Raw genomic sequence first — 21,550 nt, forward strand, 5'->3', positions numbered from 1 at the left:
TAGTTTCATAGATCTTTGCTGTTGTTTTCTTTGTTTCTGTTTTATTTATTTCTGCTCTGATCTTTATGATTTCTTTCCTTCTATTGACTTTGGGTTTTCTTTGTTCTCTCTCTGGTTGTTTTATGTGTAGGGTTAGATTGTTTATTTGAGATTTTTCTTGTTTCTAGAGGTGAGATTGAATTGCTATAAACTTCTGTCTTAGAACTGCTTTTGCTGCATCCCATAGGTTTTGGGTTGTTGTGTTTTCGTTGTCATTTGTTTCTATGTTTTTTTAATTTCTCTTTGATTTCTTCAGTGATCTCTTGGTTATTTTAGTAGCGCACTGTTTAGCTTCCATGTGTTTGTGTTTTTTACAGTTTTTTTCCTGTAATTGATTTCCAGTCTCATAGTGTCGTGGTCAGCAGAGATGCTTGGTATGATTTCAGTTTTCTTAAATTTTCCGAGGCTTGATTTGTGACCCAAGATGTGATCTATCCTGGAGAATGTTCCACGTGCACTTGAAAAGAAAGTATATTCTGCCACTTTAGGGTGGAATGTTCTGTAAATAGCAATTAGAACTATCTGGTCTATTGTGTCATTTAAAGCTTGTGTTTCCTTATTTATTTTCTGTTTGGATGATCTGTCCATTGTTGTAAGTGGGGTGTTAAAGTCGCCTACTATTATAGTGTTACTGTCAATTTCTCTTTTCATGGTTGTTAGCATTTGCCTTATGTATTGAGGTGCTCCTATGTTGGGTGCAGAAACATTTATAATTGTTATATCTTCTTCTTTGATTGATCCTTTGATCATTATGTAGTGTCCCTCCTTATCTTTTGTAACAGTCTTTATTTTAAAGTCTATTTTATCTGATATGAGTATTGCTATTCCAGCTTTCTTTTGATTTCCGTTTGCATGGAATATATTTTTCCATCCCTTCACTTTCAGTCTGCATGTGTCCCTAGGTCTGAAGTGGGTCTCTTGTAGATAGCATGTATATGGGTCTTGTTATTGTATCCATTCAGCCAGTCTGTTTCTTTGGTTGGGGCATTTAATCCATTTACATTCAAGGTTATCGATATGTTGTTCCTATTACCATTTTCTTAATTGTTTTCGGTTTGTTTTTGTAGGTCCTTTTCTTCTCTTGTGTCTTTTCTTCGCTTGTGTTTCCCCCCTAGAGAAGTTTCTTTACCATTTGTTGTAAAACTGGTTTGGTGGTGCTGAATTCCCTTAGCTTTTGTTTGTCTGAACAGCTTTTGACTTCTCCATCGAATCTGAATGAGATCCTTGCTGGGTAGAGTAATCTTGGTTGTAGGTTTTTCTCTTTCATCACTTTAAGTATATCCTGCCACTCCCTTCTAGTCTGTAGATGTTCCACTGAGAAATCAGCTGATAATCTTATCAGCTTATGCATGTTATTTTTTGTTTTTCCTTTGCTGCTTTTAATGCTTTTTCTTTGAATTTAATTTTTGTTAGTTTGATTAATATGTGTCTTGGTGTGTTTTTCCTAGGGTTTATCCTGTACGGGACTCTCTGTGCTTCCTGGACTTGGGTGGCTATTTCCTTTCCCATGTTAGGGAAGTTTTCCACTATAATTTATATATTTGCTCAGACCCTTTCTTTTTCTCTTCCTCTTCTGGGACCCCTATAATTCAAATGTTGGTGCATTTCATGTTGTCCCAGAGGTCTCTGAGATTGTCTTTAATTCTTTTCGTTTTTTTTCCTTTATTCTGCTCCTCGGCAGTTATTTCCACCATTTTGTCTTCCAGCTCACTTATTCGTTCTTCTGCTTCCATTATTTTGTTATTGATTCCTTCTAGTGTATTTTTCATTTCAGTTATTGTGTTGTTCATTTCTGTTTGTTCTTTTTTTTTTTTTTTTTTTTTACGGTACGTGGGCCTCCCACCGCCGCAGCCTTTCCCATTGCGGGGCACAGGCTCCGGACGTGCAGGCTCAGCAGCCATGGCTCATGGGCCCAGCTGCTCCGCGGCATGTGGGATCTTCCCAGACCGGGACATGAACCCACATCCCCTGCATTGGCAGGAGGACTCTCAACCACTGCACCACCAGGGAAGCCCTCTGTTTGTTCTTTAGTTCTTCTAGATCTTTGTTAAACATTTCTTGTATTTTCTCAACCTGTGCTTCCATTCTATTTCCGAGATTCTGGATCATCTTTACTCTCATTACTCTGAATTCTTTTTCAGGTAGATTGCCTATTTCCTTTCCACTTATTTGGTCTTGTAGGCTTTTACCTTGCTCCTTCATCTGTGACATATTTTTTTTTTTTGCCATCTCTTTTTTTTTTTTTTTTGAGTGGGATTTTGTTCCTGTTGTACTGTTTGTTTGGCTTGAGGCTTCCAACACTGGAGTTTGTAGGCTATTGGGTAGAGCCGGGTCTTGGTGCTGAGGTGAGGAACCCTGTGAGACCTTACTCCGATGACTATTCCCTGGGGTCTGAGGTTCTCTGTTAGTCCAGTGGTTTGGACTCGGAGCTCCCACTGCAGGAGCTTCTGCTCGACCTCGTGCTTGCAAATCAAGATCCCACAAGCCGCATGGGGTGGCAAAAAAAAGAAAAAAAACAATAAAAAAGTAAAAAATAAAATTAGATTAGAAAAATAACAGATATGTTAGAAAGAATATAAAAATAAAAATATGGATGAATCAACAATCGGAAGGTACATCTGTACCACAATAGTAAAAAAGAGGAGGAGGGAAAAGAAAAAAAAAGAAAAGGAGGTGGGGGAAAAGCCTTGGCTGTGGAGAGTGGGGGCCTAAGCAAGGGCAAGGTTTGGGTGGTGGATGGGGCCAATGCTCAGGACCCGCAGGGCTGGAAAAGGCTCTGGGAGCTGTGGGGGGTGGGGCTTAGGCTCAAGGAACAGAAGGGGCCCAGGCATGCTGTCTTCCCCCCACCCCCATCTCACAGGACATGGGACCTCTCCTGGGAGCCAGCAGGCTTTCTGGGCTTGAGTGGGCAGGGCAAACTCCCACTTTTCCTCTCCTGCTTCTCTGGTCTGGGGTCTGGGAGGCCCCTCCTGCCTGCCTCTCCTGATCTCCCAGCCTCCCTGCTATGCCCCCAGGATCCACATGGCCTGGAGGGGGCTTTGGATTGCAGGGGACCAGCCTGGGAGCTCAGCAGGCTCCTCGGGCCCCAGTGAGCAGGGTAATTGCCCTCCATTCCTCACCCGCTCCTCCTGGATGGCCCCTTCCACCTGCCACTCCTGATCTTCCCGAACTCCCTCCTATGCCCCCAGGATCCATATGGCCTGGATAGGGCTTTGTTTTGGGAGGGGACTGGTTTGGGAGCTCAGCAGGCCTCCTGGCCCCTGTGGGACAGGTGATCGCCCTCTGCTCCTCTCCTGCTCTTTCTGGAGAGTCCCTCCCACCTGCCTCTCCTGATCTCCCCGGCCTCAGGGACACCGATCTTGTCTGGCCTCCACTTGTCCTCCCCCGTCGGTCCCTCTTCATCCTACCGGTTCACTCGGTGGGGGGGTTCCTCCCATCTCCTTGGGGGTTAGAGTCCTCCACCAGCAGCTGGCAGGCACTCTAGTTGTGGGGAGACACTAACTCCGGGTCTTCCCACACAACCATCTTGACTCCTCTCTCATTTTTATTTGTGTATTTACTGTAAGTTTTTTCCTTGTAGTTATCATGAGGTTCACATGTATATCCTATGTATATAACAGCCTATTTTACGTTGATAGCAGCTTAGGTTTGAGTACATACTACAATTTTTACTACCCTCCACCACATTTTATGTTTTTGATGTCACATTTTACATCTTTTTATTTTGTGTTCCCTTAACACATTAATATATTTTTAGCTAATTTTACTTCATTTTTTAAGCTTCACGGTAGCTTTATGAATGATTGGTCTACCGTCTTATATACCTACCCTTTCCCCCGAGATTTTTACTTTCATAAGTTTTCTCGATATTAATTAGTGCCTTTTTTTTTCAGCTAGAGAAGTGTCTGTAACATTTCTTATAAGGCTGGTTTAGTAGAGGCCTCTTTTAGCTTTTGCTTATCTGGAAAACTCTTCATCTTTTCTCCATTTCTGAATAATAACCTTGCCAGATAGAGTATTCTCGGTTGTAAGTTTTTTCATTTCAGCACTTTGATTATGTCGTGCCACTCACTTTTGGCCTGCAAAGTTTATTCTCAGAAATCTGCTGATAGTCTTATCTTTTGACATTTTTATTATAATATGTTTCGGTTGGATCTCTTTGGGTTTATCTTATTGGAATTCTCTGGGCTTCCTGGACCTGGATGTCTGTTTCCTTCCCTAAGTTAGGGAAGGGTTCAGCCATTACTTTTTCAAATAGTTTTGCCCTTTCTCTTTCTCTTGTTTTTCTGGGACACCTATATTGCCTATGTTATTTTACTTGATCATGTTCCACAGGTCCCTTATTTTTCTTAAAAACATTTTTTTTCATCTTACTGTTCTTTCCGTGTGAGTTCCATTGCTTTGTCTTCCAGTTCACTGATCTGTTCTTCTATTTCATCTAGCCTGCTGTTGAACCCCTTTAGTGTATTTTTCAGTTCATTTATTGTACTCTTCAGCCCTGTGACTTCTGTTTGGCACTTTCCTATATTTACTGTCTCCTTGTTTGAAGTTCTCACTGTGTTCATCCATTCTTCTCTTGAGTTAGGTGAGCATGTCTATGACCATTACTTTGAATTATTTTTCAGGTAGATTACTTCTGTATCACTAAGTTTTTTCTCCTGAGGTTTTTGTCTTGTTCTTTCGTTTGGAGCATATTTCTCTGCATTCTCATTTTGCCTGACTCTCTGTATTTGTTTCTTTATGTTATGTGAAACTGATAACTCTCTCAGTCTTGCAGGTGTGGACTTGTGGATGTGATTAACCTTCTTGTTCAACCTTGCCTTAGTTGTTCATTGTCTTTCAAACCTTTGCAGTTGTCTGAACTGCCTGATTTATTCTTGATGTGTCCTCATTGATGAGAGTGTACCAAGGCCTGTAAGTGTGTGCCCAAGGGAGGAATATCACTTAACACCTATTTTCAGGCTGATTGGCAACCAAATCTTCAGGCAGCAGCTTTTAAAGTATGCAAATGTATACATTCCTTTGGGGCCAGAATCGTAATCCCTGCTGGCCACCAGTCCAAGAGATCTGGAACGTGTCCTCTGGGTGACAGTTGCAAAATTCAGGGCTCCAGATGAGTTTATAATCTCCTTTCTGGGAGGCCTTGTTGAGCTGTATCATGGCCAGAGGGATGCCCAGGGCTGGTGTCTTTCTGCTTACATTACCTGGGAGTGCCTTCTTATCCCTGGATGTGTGTGAAATCTGAAACTTGTCCCTCAGACTGAAGCTCCAGGCTAAGTAAATAGACCTTTTTCACAGGAAGACTAGAGTTGTATTTCACTTTGCTGTCTGTGTAGTGTCCTGAGAGTGGTGACCTGCCAAGAACTGTCTTTCTGATTGTTACTGTTCTGTGGAGCTCTGTAGCTCCAATCTCTTTGGCCACCAAGGTCAGGTAATCAAGTAGTGTCCCCTGTGTGGATTACATGCACCTGCTGGCTTTAGCAAAGGCAGCTAAGAGCTAAAAGGGCTGAGTCATGCTAACCAGCTTCAGAAAAGCAGTGGGAAAATATCTTGACTGTGTGGTACTTGCATATGTTTCTGCAGTGCTGTGGGAGAATGCCTTGTCTGTGGGTGTGTGCCAGTTTTAGGCCAGGAGTGGGAGAATGCCACAATTGCTTCTACTGTCCCATCCAAGCCAGGGAGTAGGGGTGTGCTACAACTGCCCATGCTTTTCAGCTTCAGGAAGGCAATAAAATAGTGCTGTGACCGCTTGCCCCTGTCTGTCTTAGCAAGGTGGTGGGAAGGTGCTGTACAAACTTGCCTGCCTGTGCTAGCAGGGTAGGTGGAGAATACAATAATGGCATCTGCCAATTCCTTTAATTCCAGAGAGAGAGTTTCAAGCATCCCCTGCCCCTCCTGCAGGTGCTTTCAGATTAGTAAATGAGTATCCTTCACATATAGTCCAGGTGCTTTTCAAAGTGCTGTTTTTTTGCTGGGTCTTTGGTGAGTAAGCCCATCTGCTAGCCCTTTAAAAGGGGAATCTTGGTTCCCTACAGCACTTTGTGTCCCTTGTGTCCCTTTGGTTTTCTAAGCAAGATGTTTTTGGTGCTTGTCTCTCTGGTGCAGATCCCAGGGTTTAAGGTGCTTGATGTGGGGCACCAACCCCTTCCTCCTCCAGGAGAAGCACTGGACTGGTGAGATCCCTTCATCTTGTGTGTTGCTGCACTGAGCTGTGGTTTTTGCCAAGACCATGTCTCTGCCTTTCCTATCCATCTTGATGTGGTTCTTCTATCCTTTATTGTGGAGAAAAAGTTCATCTCATTTTCAGATCTTTTTCATAGGGAAATGATCCATATGTAGCTGAAGACTTGGTGTGTCCACGGGAGGAGGTGAGTTCAGGATCTTCATATGCTGCCAGGTTGGACTCCCTGTAATATATTTATTAGGTGTTTACTTTTTAGATCTCCTTTAGTTTGGGTTGACTGACAGGAGTTATTTATAAGTTATGTGAGTTGTTAAAATTGACCACAGAATAGGTGTAGAGGGATATATGCCTATAATTTTCTCCCCCAATTTTAACAGTTGTCTTCTGAACCAAAAATACGTTCCATAAAAGTAATATTTTTTTGGTATAATTTTATTCTTTGTTGTAATGAAAGCCTAGAAGTCAGATGGAAAATTGGCATCTTTGTTGATACCATAGTTATAATTGAAACTATTGGTTCAGTTGAAAAATTGACTGAACCAGTAGTTTAAATTAGAACTATTTCTGGCCCTTTTCAATTGAGATGGGGTGGTCCTTGGAGGAAACCTTGCTTATATATGACTTATCTTTTTTGGGAGACTAGGTTAATAAAATATTAAGGAGCTATTACTACTTCCTACCCTAGATTATTTTTCTTCCCAACTTTGCTTATATTTTTGATATTTGGGGGTCATTTTTATAATCACCTAAAAATTGACATTGGTAAAGGATGTAAAACTCAAACTGATATGTGGTAAAAAAAATTGTGGAGAAAAGTTAATGCTATTTTCAAAAATAATGTTAAAGATTATCTTGAAATTTAGTTTATCCATTGACCAGCCTATCTTAGAATGATGCATATATGATCTCGAGTCATCTTTTAGTATGCTAGACATTTAGCAAGCCTACCATAATGCTCCTGTCTTAGGTTATTGGCGTTCTAAAAGAATGTTGTATTTGAAAATGACTAAGGGGTTCTTGAAATATTATTAACATGGTAGATATTGTCCTTCCAGATATTAGAATATATTATAATGTTTACAATAGTATAAAATCTGTGTAAGAATTCAGGATTATAATATTAACTACATGTATGTCTCTTAAACCTCTACCAGTATTAAATAAACAAACACTAATGTCTGAAACACAAATGCCACTTTATGAAAGATACTCTTCTTGATCACTCTGTATTAAAAAAGCAGCTTCTCTTTTCTTCTTTTATAATTGCTAAACTATTTTCCATTTTCGATGCCATTCATTCATTTATTCATTCATTCTTGAGAATCTGAGTTTCCCTCTGGAATCATTTCCCTTCAGCCTGAAGAACTTCCTTTAGCACTTTTATAGTGCAGGTGTGTTGATCTTAAATTCCCTTAGTTTTCTTTTATCTGAAAATATTTTCCTCTTGCTTTCATTCCTGTATTAGTTTTCTAGGGCTGCCATAACAAAACACCACAAACTGGGTGGCTTAATAAAAAAAAAATCTAACTCGCAGGTCTGGAGGCTATAAGTTCAAAATCAAAGTGTCAGCAGGGTCATGCGCCCTCTGAAACCTAAAGGAGAGAATCCTTCCTTGTGTCTTCCTTTCTTCTGGTGTTTTGCCAGCAGTCTTAGCATTCCTTGGCTTGCAGTTGCAGCACTTCAATATATGGCTCCATTATCACCTGATGTTCTCCTGTATGTCTTCTCCTCTTCTTATAAGGGCACCAATCATATTGGATTAAAGGCTCAGCCTGCTGCAGTATAACTTGATCTTGAATACATCTGCAGTGACCCTGTTTCCAAATAACGTCACATTCTAAGATGTTTAGAACTTCAGCATTTCTTTTTAGGGGACACAGTTCAGCACATAACAATTTCTGAAGGATATTTGCTGGATTTACAATTCTAGGTCGATAATTTTTCAATTTTATTTTCATTTCTATTGCTTTCTGGCCTCTGTAGTTTCTGATGAGAGATCAATAGTCATTTGTATTGTTTTTCCACAGTATATAATGGGTGTTTTTCTTTCCCCTATGGTTTTCAAATTTTTCTCTTGATCTTTGATTTTCAATAGTTTGACTATGATGTTCACATTGGGATTCACTGAGCTTCTTGACTCTGGTACTTTATGTCTTTTATAAAATGTGAGAAATTTTCACCCATTGTTCTTTCAGATATTTTTTCTTCACCATGTTATTTCTCCTTTTTTTCCTAGGACTCTAGTTCTACTTAGGTTAGACTTTTTGATATTATCCCCCATATTCCTCAGGCTCTGTTTTTCATGTTTGTTTGTTTTTTTAATCTGTTTTTTCCCTAACTGGATAATTTCTGTTCATATATCTTCAAGTTCACTGACTCTTTTCCTTCGTTATCTCTATTTGACTGTTAAGTGCATTAAATGATGAATTCTTTATTTCAGGTAGTATATTTTTTAGTTCTAGAATCTACATTTGGTTGTTCTACATAGTTTTTATTTCTCTGCTGATATTTACTGTCTTTTCATTAATTCATAATGAGAATGAAGAGGGCATAATAAACCTTTGGCAGAAAGAGAGTGGAGGTGCATCTAATAGCAGAGAACATAAATACGTTAAACAATGCTCACAGCTCTGAAGGGAGAAATAGACAACAATACAATAATAACAGGGGACTTAAATACCCCACTTTCAACAATGAATAGATCGTCTAGACAGAAAATCAGTAAGGAACCACAGGACTTGAACTAAACCTTAGACCAAATGGCCTTAAAAAAACATATACAGATTATTCCACCCAACAGTGGCAGAATACACATTCTTCTCAAGTGTACACAGAACATTCTCCAGGGTAGATTATATATTAGTTCACAAAAGAAGCCTTAGCAAATGTAAGAAGGTTGAGATCATATTAAATATGTTTTCCAGTCACAATGGTATGAAACTAGAAGTCAGTAACAGATGGAAAACTTGAAAATTCATAAATGTATGGAAAGTAAACAACACACTCCTGGACAACCTAGCCACAATGAATCAGGAAGAAATAGGAAATTTGAAAGGATCATTTATGAGTAAAGAGATTGAAACAGTAATCAAAAACCTCCCAACAAGGAAAACCCCCGGACCGGATCATTTCACCAAACATGTAGAGAAGAATTAACATCAGTTCTTCTCAAATTCCTCTAAAAATTGAAGAGGAGGGAACACTCCCAAATTTATTTTACAAGGTGAGTCTTACCCTGATGCCAAAGCCAGTTAAGGGCACTACTAGAAAAGAAAACTACAGGCCAGTATTCCTGGTAAATAGAGGTGCAACAACTGTCAACAAAGTACCAGCAACCAGAAATCAACTGTATATTAATAGTATCATGCATCATGATCAAGTGTGATTTATTCCTGGGGTGCAAGAATGGTTCACCATACGCAAATCAATTAATGTGCTATACCACATTAGTAGAAGAAAAGATACAAATTATATGATCATCTCTATAGATGCTGAAAAAGCACTTAACAAAATTTATCATCTTTTCATCAGTAAAACTCTCAGCAAATTAGAATAGAATAAATATATCTCAACATAATAGAGGCCATATATGACAAATCCCCAGCTAACATCATACTCAGTGGGGAAGGCTGAAATCTTTCCCACTAAGATCTGGAAGAAGACAAGAGTACCAACTCTCACCACTCTTATTCAACTAAGTAATGGAAATCCTAGCAAGAGAAATTATTCAAGAAAAAGAAATAAAAGGTATCCAAATTTAAAAAGAATAAGTAAAATATTATCTATTTACAGATGATATGATCTTATATGTAGAAAATCCTAAAGACTCCATAAAAAAACCAGAACTAATAAATAAATTCAATAATGTTGCAGGAGACAAAATCAATACACAAAATCAGTTGCATTTCTTTTCTTTTTTTTTTTTTTGCAGTACACGGGCCCCTCACTGCCGCGGCCTCTCCCGCTGCGGAGCACAGGCGCCGGATGCGCAGGCCCAGTGGCCATGGCTCACGGGCCCAGCCGCTCCGTGGCATGCGGGATCCTCCCGGACCGGGGCACGAACCCGTGTCCCCTGCATCGGCAGGCGGACTCCCAACCACTGCGCCACCAGGGAAGCCCCAGTTGCATTTCTATACACTAACAGTGAACTGTCTGTAAAAGAAATAAAACAATCTCATTTATATTAGCATCAAACATAAAAAAAAATACTTTGGAATAAATGTATCCAAGGAGGTGAAATATCTGTACACTGAAAATTATAAGACATTGATGAAAGAAATTGAAGAAGCACAAATAAATGGAAAGATATCCCATGTTTATGGATCAGAAGAATTAATATTGTTAAAATGTCTATAATACCCAAAGTGACCTACAGATTATATGAAATTCCTATCAAATTTCCAATGGCATTTTTCCAAAAAATAGGAAAAAACATTCTAAAATCTGTATGGAACCACAAAAGACCCTGGATAGAAATGTGATTCTAAGAAAGAACAAAGCTGGAGGCTTTATTCACAGTAGCCAAGATACAGAAACAACCTAAGTGTTCATTGACAGATAACCAGATAAAGAATATATATCTATATATACCTATATGTATATATCTATATATCTACATTTCAGTCATGACACAAGGAAATCCTGCCTTTTGCGAAACATGGAATGACCTTGAGGATATTATGCTAAGTTAAGTAAGTCAGATAGAGAAAGACAAAAACTGCATGGTGTCTCTTAGATGTTAAATCGATAAATCCAAACTCATGGAAATAGAGTAGAATGGTGGTTGCCAGGGACTGGGAGGTGGGGGAAATAAGGAAATGTTGGTCAAAGGATACCAACTTACAGCTATAAGATGAGTAAGTTTTGAAGATCTAGTATACAGCACGGTCACTATAATTAACAATACTTTATTATATACTTGAAAGTTGTTAAGAGAGTAGGTCATAAGTGTTATCACCACATACAAAAATGATAATTATACGAGGGGATGGAGATATAAGGTAACTTACTCTGGTAGTCATTTTGCAATATATATGTGTGTCAAGTCAGCACATTGTTTAATGTTAACTTCTGTATTAATTACATGTCAATAATATAACTGGAAGGTAAAAAAAGAAAGTGGAGGGAAGAGTGGTAAATATATATAGTTACCACTATATATAGCAGGGTGTATTAAGCCACAACTGAAAGTATAAACAGGTTCATGTGGAATGGAGGAAACAGTTCAATACAGACAACTCCAGACAAGCTGAATCTTTGGAGGTGTGAATTATTATAGATGAAGTGGGTGTAAAGCAGTTAATTCCTCTACTTCTCCTCTCCCTTGCATGGAATATTTGTACTTATATTCTTAAGTGGGAGATTGGAAAATACTTTTCTAGAGAAATTAATAAAGGACTGCCACAAAGTGCCATTTGGATTTCCCCATCAAAAAGGTGATTTCCTTTGTAGAATTCCCTAAAGTGAAGCTTGCTACTTGACAAGTCTTCCTATGCCCATAGACCTTCCTGTAAACTCTTAAGTGATTTATTATTAAAGTGATTTATTATTAAATATGAATGACTGGCCAAGGATTAATAGATATTTGAGGAAAATATCCAACTGGAAAGAGAGAGATAAAAATACCAATATGAGAAAAGAAGTAACAACAATAAAAAGTACCTAGATGGAGCAAATAATGCAGAAAACAAAATAATATGTCAGAAAAATTCATTGGTATCCTCAAAAATTTTAAATTTGGTTTGTTATAGAAAAATATTACAAAGATCATCAGGAGGTGTACCAATGTTTTCTTAGGTCAGTCTCCCAAGGCAATAGAAATAAAAGCAAAAATAAACAAACGGGACCTTATCAAACTTATAGGCTTTTACACAGCAAAGGAAACCATAAACAAAGCAAAAAATCCTATGGACTAGGAGACAATGTTTGCACATGATGCAACTGACAAAGGGTTAATTTTCCATATATACAAACAGCTCATACAATTCAATAACAAAACACGAACAACCCAATCAAATAATGGACAGAAGACCTAAACAGACATTTCTTCAAAGAAGACATATAGATGGCCAGTAGACACATGAAAAGATGCTCAACATTGCTAATTATTAGAGAACTGCAACAAAACTACAACTAAAATTAGTTGCCATATGGTCCAGCAATCCCACTCCTGGGCATATATCTGGAAAAGATGAAAACTCTACTTTGAAAAGGTACATGCACCCCAATGTTCATAGCAGCACTATTTACAATAGCCAAGGCATGGAAGCAACGTAAATGTCAATCGACCGATGAATGGATAAAGAAGATGTGGTATATATACACAATGAAATACTACTCAACCATAAAAAAGGAATGAAATACTGCCATTTGCAGCAACATGGATTGACCTAGAGATGATCATACTAAGTGAAGTAAGTCAGAAAGAGAAAGACAAATACTGTATAATATCACTTATATGTGGAATCTAAAATGTGACACAAATGAACTTATTTACGAAACAGAAACAGACTCACGGACATTGAAAACAAACTTATGGTTAGCAAAGGGGAAAGGGGATTGAGGAGGGAAAATTAGGAGTTTGGGATTAGCAGATACAAACTACTATACATAAAATAGATAAACAACAAGGTCCTACTGTATAGCACAGGAAATTATATTCAATATCCTATAATAAACCATAATGGAAAAGAATGAAAACAAATATATATAAATATGTATAACTGAATCGCTTTGCTGTGCACCAGAAACTAACACAACATTGTAAATCAGCTATACTTCAATTAAAAAAACCAAAGATCATCAGGAGGAATTATATGAGAATTCAGTATCCATTAGGAGTTCTAGACAAGGGGAGAAAATTATCAGAGCATTAATATAAGAAAATCTCAGGACTTCCACATGTATTACTTACTGAGTATAATGAACAAGTTAAAGACCTACACCAAGGTACATCCCCTGAGAAACTGAGAACATATACGGTAAAAGGTTTGGAAAGCTTCCAGAGAGAAAAAGTAATATATAAAGGAATGAAGATCAATATATCATTGCTTTTTCCACTAGCAATAGGGGGTAATATAGGACAGTAGTGTGAGCAATGCCTTCAATAAACTAAGGGAAAATTATTGTCAACCTTCAATTCTATAGTTTATTTGGAGAAGGATTAAAGTCATTTTTAGAATGGAAGAATTCAAGAAATTTAATTCTTAATTCTTAAGAATTATCTGAAGATGTGTGCCAACAAAATGAGAGTCTGGATTAAGTGAAATATAGATATGGAATTATTGAAACTGAAATGAAAGTAAGTCCCCTCCAGAATGACTATTTATCTGCATAATTGCTAATACATTTATATTAGTATGCCAAAAAGTATCATACTTAAGTTTTTGGTTTTTTTTTTTTTGCGGTACGCGAGCCTCTCACTGTTGTGGCCTCTCCCGTTGCGGAGCACAGGCTCCGGACGCGCAGGCTCAGTGGCCATGGCTCACGGGCCTAGTTGCTCTGTGGCATGTGGGATCCTCCCGGACCGGGGCACGAACCCATGTCCCCTGCATCGGCAGGCGGACTGTCAACCACCGCGCCACCAGGGAAGCCCCCATACTTAAGTTTTTAAATCTGCTTTTTGCTCAAAAATATTTTGCAAATATCTTTCTGGACAAATAAAAATACTTACAATAATATTTGCATTGTACTACATTTCAAAGAATGGATGTTTATTTGAATATAGTCTACTATAGGACTTATAAGACAGTCCTTATAGGACAATCAGCCCAGGTTATGCCTTTAGGAATAATAAGGTTGGGATAGAATGTCTATTATGATGAACTTTTTGGAAAAAATCAAGATTGTTGTAGATAGAATATTAAAGAATTTTTTGAAAATGTAGGCAATTTGAAACTCCAAGAAAAACAAAAAACGGTACCAGAAAGGAACTATAATCAAATATGTAATCATTGCATATATACTTGACTCTGTAGTAAGATGGTTTGGTTACATGACATGATGATTAATATTGATTATTGCTTTTACTTAAAATACTTTGTTGGGATTATAATTTAAGAAGCAGTAGTGTAAGGGAGTCTATATTTTTAAATGATCTAAGTTTTTAACAGAAAGTAAGGGTATTATTAGAAACGTGGGTATAAAAATATTAACTCTACAGAGCAGGATTGGGGATGGAAAAAGGCATAAGGGGGAGTCTACCATTTTTTATTACAATGTTTTCAGTATTACTAGATTTTTTAAACCATGAAATTATATTTATTTTGCAGACATTTAAAATAAAACAAATTGGGAAAAGATAAATTGTACTGTAAAGTTGAGTTGGGGTGAATAATCATTTGAGGGAGTAGTTTTCTTCCTCTAATGAAATAATTAAGGGTATCCACATAATTTTAGCTCTGGAGTTAGTCTTTGCAGCAGTTATTAAATAGAAAAATATTAGAAGCAATATGAATGTCCTATAGTAGACTATATTCAAATAAACATCCATTCTTTGAAATGTAGTACAATGCAAATATTATTGTAAGTATTTTTATTTGTACAGAAAAATATTTGCGAAATATTTTTGAGCAAAAAGCAGATTTAAAAACTTAAGTATGATACTTTTCGGCATACCAATATAAACGTATTAGCAATTATGCAGATAAATAGAAAATACAGATGAGCAAAAAGAGAAATCTTTATATATGTACAGAAAATAGGCTGGGTTGTAATTCATCAAGTAACTGATTATTACTGAATGGAGATTTTAGAATTTTTTTTCCAGTTTTTTCTTTATTTTGTAATTTATTTTACAGTTAACTGCAATTAACATTGTGCTTGTGGTGTATATATGTTGATGAAAGAAAAAGATAGTATTTAAAAAGAGCTGGGATTATCCTAATTCACAAGAGAATTCTTTTAACTTTTACTATTGCTTTATACAAATTGTAATACACTATATCGAGTACATCTTGTTGAAATGAATTTTGTTAGTGCAAAGACTTTTTCCCCTCTATGAAATATAGGTTTAAATTTATTTATTTATTTATTTATTTTGGGCTGTGTTGGGTCTTCGTTTCTGTGCCAGGGCTTTCTCTAGTTGTGGCAAGCGGGGGCCACTCTTCATCACGGGGCGTGGGCCTCTCACTATCGCGGGCTCTCTTGTTGCAGAGCACAGGCTCCAGACGCGCAGGCTCAGTAGTTGTGGCTCACAGGCCTAGTTGCTCCGCGGCATGTAGGATCCTCCCAGACCAGGGCTCGAGCTTGTGTCCCCTGCATTAGCAGGCAGATTCTCAACCACTGCGCCACCAGGGAAGCCCTATAGGTTTAAGTATGAAGTGTAGACTTTCAAACAGCTAAGGATCTCAGTTATAATGTTGAAGGCGATATAGTGAACACCTTTTTCCATTAAAAAAATTTCTATGAATATCATAATCATAGATTTCTCATTCTACTGATGGAAATTCTTTGGAACCTGATTAAGTTATATGAAAAACTGTTTATTTGTTTATCCCTCCTTTAAAATATTACACAAAATACACATATATAATGCATGTATACACCCCTATGGACACTAATATGTAAATAACTTTTTGGATATGGTCTTGATATGTTCTATTTCCTTCATTTTACTCACTATCCTTGTTTTGTTTTTATTTTGTTTGAACAAGATCTGATATTGGAGCTAGTCGCCAAAGAATACTAGTTGCCAGAGCTAGTGCTAATAAACATGAAGAAATCTTTTTGAAATTACAGGTCTTGTAGTTCTTTTGATTGGTGAGAACTGAAGAGGGTAGCTTTGGAGTCTTTATATCTTGGTCTTGCCAGTTATTTTCATGGACATCCTTTGGGCTTCAGATATGGGGTCATAATCCTACTTCATTGTATTTTTGTATGGGATGTTATTTTAGCCTTGATTTCCCTGGAGAAACCTGAGAAGTTGGTGTTTGAGTGGCATATACAAGCATAAGGGTCAGGAGGAGTGAAAAGAAAAATTGTAGTCAGTACAGTGGTACATTGTAGGGCAGTCTGGTTCCTTAATCCATGAAGAAGCTATATGGAACTCACCACGGGGGGGATGCAATGGGGAGCATTTATCTGTCAGCTTTTTGGTCAAGGTTTGCCTCACTTCTGGGTTGAGAATCATGAATGCTAAGTTTATTTTGTAATTTATTTTACAGTTAACTTATTTTACAGTAACTTATGTTACAGTTCTGGTGGGATTCCACACTGTGATGTCTGCAAAACCTCTGGGCAGGAAGCTAGAGGTGTGGTGTAAATGCTAGAGCTGGTTTCAGTTTACACTATATGACACTTCCAAGGCTGCCCAGAACAGGTTGCTGATGTTCTATGTGGAATAAGAGCTGAGGCTGAGAGGATCTGAAGTGGAGCACAAGAGGTGTGCAGTACAGATATCTAATACTTGGCATGTAGCACAAATACAAAATAGAATGGCAATGTGAAGCAGTATTAGATGCCATTAATGATTATGTATGTAAGTATTGCTAGATCTTCAATGCTTCCAGAATAGACAGTGAAACAAGATTCCTATCTCATATTCAGAGGGAAGACAGGTGGAACTTAAATTTTTAGTGTCTTTTTTTTTCTTTTGACTTATCTTTTAATTCAAGATAATTTACATGTATTATCTCATTTAATCCTTATTGCAGTTCTGAGGTACATTTTATTAACCGTTTTTTTTTTTTAATAGATGGGATGTTGCATTGAAAAGAACCTGCCCATGGTTATGGAATTAATATGTTGCAGAGCTTAGACTTAAAGACCCGTCTTACTCCAAGAAGGTTTTTTTTCCTTCTTCTTTTTTTCTTTTCTGGTATAGCACCCTGTAATTGAAGTCCATGTAGTTAATTATATCAGGTCTTGAACCTATAAGCCTACACCTCTCTCCCTTTTCAACTGGTTTCTGATTTTCAAGCTCAATTTTATGTATTCTTATAGTCCACTAGAGGTCAGTATTGGGCTGATAAAGAAAGGAGCCTTTGGCTTTTGATTCACAGAATTTTAACTCTTTGAGTCTTATTGGTAGGAACCCTTGGAAGTCGTATTCACAACAAAACTTTATTTAATAGCATGTGTAATGACAGTTGTAAAAGTTTTAGTAGCTACATTTTTAGGTGAATAGTTCAGGTTAGGTAATTCTTATGGGTCACCCCCCCGCCGCCGCCCTCACCCCCATCCACCTTCTAATAGGTAGGAGAATATCCAAATCATATCTTTTACAGATATCCCTCTCTTTTATTGGGCCAAATCTCATTCTTAAATAAGTTTCTTTTGTTATCTTTTGCCTTTATATAGTAAACATTTATCTGAATTTACTGTGTATGTGTCACTGTATCTGAGCTTGTGGGATTCTCATAATGGTGAAGTATGTTTCCTGTCCTAAAGAAGAGAAGAGTTATACACTGAAGTGCCATACTGTTATTTTTTACTTGGATATCTGACAGGTTTATTGAACTCATCTTCTCTATCCTACCTTCAACTAATTATTTCCACGGTTCCTATTGTTTGGAATGATCCCACCATCTAGTCATAAAGACCAGAATACTTGGAGTTATTTTTATTTCCTTCCCCTCTTCCATGTACTACATTTAAATCAGTAAATTCTGTTGCTTCTGCTTTTTCTGTAGCTGCTGCTACCTTAATTCAAGTCCTCATCATTGTTATTTGGACTCCTTTCATGATCTATATTGGTTTTCCTGTTTCTATTTTTTATCTTCTCCTAGTTGACCATTCCTCCGCTCCTAGGGGATTTGCCTAAATTGTAAAGCTGATCCTGTTCTTCCCCTGCTCACATTCTTCTGTTGTTTCTCCATTGCCTACTAGCTAACCTTGAAACTGCTTTGTATGGCATCTTTAACTTTATCTTTTGTTAGTCCTTCACACTCTTCTGTTGTTTCTCCATTGCCTACTAGCTAACCTTGAAACTGCGTTGTATGGCATCTTTAACTTTATCTTTTGTTAGTCCTTCACAACCTATGTTCTTATACAAAATTATTTATTCCTTGTGTGGATAAAGTTATTTCACATGTGGTGGTCTTTTCTCATCTGGTTTCTTTCTTCTGGAATGGTTACCCTTTCTATGTACTTCCCTTTGGAAAAATCATACTCATCTTTTAAGAGCACAGTTTGCTACCTCTTCCTCTGTGAAGTTCCTGACATCCCTACAAGCAGATATGATTATTTTCTCCTTTGTCTAATCACTGCACCTGTATTTATTTCTATCATTATACTCTTTGAACTGAATTTCAGCCACTCAATTGCTTACCTACTTCTTACAGTAGAATGATGTGAGGTTCAAGAGTCAGAGAATCCATCTTATTCTTTGTATACTCAGTGCAATATCTGGTGCCAAGTAAATATTCAATACATGTTTGACTGAAAATAGGGATACAGAGAGAAAACACTGTGAGTTAGAACAGTGATAGGAGGCTTCCTAAAGGAAGAATAATTTTATTTGGGTTTTGGAGGAAAGGTTGGATACAGGCAGGGAGAGGTCATCTAGAAGGGAAATGGCATAAGCAAAGATACAGTAGTGGAAATATTTTTAGTATATTATGAGGTAGATTCTGATCCAAGTAGAAGATTCACATTGGAGAGTATTGGATAGTACATTGGAAAATTAAGTTCAGCTTCCATTATTGTGGAGTCTTAGCGATAAGATTATGGAGTTTGAATTTGTACTTGTTCAAATTGTTTCCCCCAGTTTACCTCATGTTTAATTGGTGTGATGAATTATGTGGTTTAAGAAGAGCCTGGCCGCAATATGCATGGGAATTGTAATGAGAAGGTGATGAGTTCCATTTTAGGTATGTTGGAAGTGAAGTGATGGTAGAACACACAGTAGTAATATGAAACTAGAGATATGCTATTGGATCTTGGGAGAGTGGAAAGAGTGGTAGAAGAGTAGGGGCTGAGAAATAAACCTTGCTTAATTTCTGTATATTAGGAAACCAGAGAAGAACATATGTGAGGAATCTTGAGGAAGAGGTGGGTAAATGTGTAAAGATTATTCACAAAGAGAATGAACAACCAAGGGAAAAAAAAAGCCTAAATGCTTTCTAAAGTCTATTTGTGTGCTTGATACCCTTTTACCTCTACTCCAACCTAGGCAGCAGAAATCAGTAGCTGCTTCTTTGGCTCCAAGGTTGTCTTTGGAGGGACAGAATAAATGGTCCTGGTGAGGTGGCTTAGCATGTTAGAAAAGAGCTCTGAAGAGCTTTTATTATTATTATTTTTTTAATGGACTTTAGAGTCACATGTTAATTTTAATATATATTGCATATATTTACATATTTATATCTACATTTACTCTTCTTCACTTCCTGCCAGTCCATAGTATACAATTTGAGTAGATGGTAGTTTTCATTTGCTTCCTGATGGGTAATATCTGAGTATTTATTTCGTTGTTCTACCTGTTTTAGTATTTCCAACTTGGCCAGTTCTTTCTTGGCAGATCTGCCCTGACTGCTCATTTATAGACTGGAGAAGCCTTGATAATTTTGACAGAGACCCCAGATTCTCATAAAGACTTGGAATAAAACTTGCCGTGCTCTCATTTCTAGCATAGGGTTTGCTATTTTAATTTGCTGATTTGGCCTAAACTGCTTTGCGCTCCATCAAATTGATTGGTAAACCAGACACACCTAAAAAGAACAAATCATAGATGATCTAAAATCACTTCCATAGGATACTTTCAGATTTGTATCATTTCAAGTATAAATGATAGTACTTAAGTGTGGCTCCTTTTGATTGCTTTTGGTACACTGGTAGTATTTTAGTGATTGTGAAGGAAAAATATTTAACTTTGGATTCAATAAAATAAGACGAACTTATGAAAGCTTTTGGTTTTGCTGTACTGAAAGAGAGGATAAAGAGACAAGTGGGGCTTCCCTGATGGCGCAGTGGTTGAGGGTCCGCCTGCCGATGCAGGGGACACGGGTTCGTGCCCCGGTCCAGGAAGATCCCATATGCTGCGGAGCGGCTGGGCCCGTGAGCCATGGCTGCTGAGCCTGCGCGTCCAGAGCCTGTGCTCCGCAACGGGAGAGGCCACAACAGTGAGAGGCCCGCATACCGCAAAAAAATAAAGAGACAAGTGATTACTCTCTAGTTGAGAGCTTGCTTTTTTAAATATGAAAGCTTTAGATTTCCAGAGTCCTGGATCCCTTTTTGTGTGGTTTGCATTGGAAGTAAGTGGGGGAGAACTTCTTACTTTTGAGAGGAGTAGAAAGAATGTTCTATCTAATTTGGGGTCTCAAATGCTTGGGGGATATGTATGTCTTGTGTACAAACATAAATGTGCTTGGATACCTTCTCTCTCAGTTTTGTTACTGAAGCCATGTATTTTATGTAAGTCAAACCAAAATATCAACAAGTACTATGCAGAGAAACAAGTTAGTCCATTGATTCAAATCTCTGGAATGTAGATTCTTTTCATTTTCTTGGCAGAACCTAGCTCACATAGTTCAAGTTTTTCTCTGTCTTGTTATAATTGTCTCATTTAACCAGTACCTGGACTAACACCTTATACTGAATATTTATCTTGAATTCCTTAATCTCATTCAGAATATTTGGAGATTCTGGTTTTTCTCCTGAACTAATTTCTACTTGTCACTGAGTAGAAATATCATATATTGATTAAGCAATGTATATTCTGGGAGGTCACATTTCTTAAGCTTCGTATCTTCGGATGATACTAAGTATTAGTATTATTTTTTCTAAAAAGGAAAGTTCCACTGTGAAATACTTTTGGAACGTGCTGGGTTAAACCATATTAAAGAAGTTTCCTTAAAATAGGACTTCTCCCAGTTTTTATTCTGTTAATGTGCATCGTATATCTACAAGAAGGCTTGTATAACATGCAGTGTTTCCCGTTTATTTGACCACAGAACTCTTTTCTTTGGGGAAACATTTTCGTCATGCTTTGAGGGACTGTTGGTATAGTGGGAAGATCACTGATATGGAATTTAGGAGATCACACTTTGGGCTTCTGATTTATCACTTACTAACCTTGTAGCTTCAAACAAATCCTTTGTCTTCTAGCCTATTTCCTGAGTGGTGACTAAGGTCCCTTCCAGCTCTAATACTTTGGTTTAGCTTCTTTTGTTGAGTCTGTATAGTCATACTTTCCACCTCTTTGGATCTATGGATACCACACCATCATTTGAGTCTATTTTGTTAAGTTGATGGAATTATACTTTTCTATAAAAGTTTAGAAAAAGAAATGCTTAAAACTCTGTTTTCCACAGACTAAGCTCATGAAATCCTGTTGAATTCGTTAGTTCAGATTACTCTATTAAGATAGTTCATTCTCCTGATTAAAATTTA

At 37.5% G+C, this 21,550-nt stretch overlaps 1 protein-coding gene across 2 annotated transcripts in view; it reads left to right on the plus strand.

Moving 5' to 3' along the window:
* Positions 1-21,550, plus strand: part of EXOC6B (exocyst complex component 6B) — a gene marked incomplete at its 3' end in the record, with an annotated part of 718,627 nt that overhangs the window by 251,557 nt on the left and 445,520 nt on the right. The window lies entirely within an intron of this gene.

The sequence above is a fragment of the Hyperoodon ampullatus genome (assembly GCF_949752795.1).
Source record: "Hyperoodon ampullatus genome assembly, chromosome: 15".
Lineage (NCBI taxonomy): Eukaryota > Metazoa > Chordata > Mammalia > Artiodactyla > Ziphiidae > Hyperoodon > Hyperoodon ampullatus.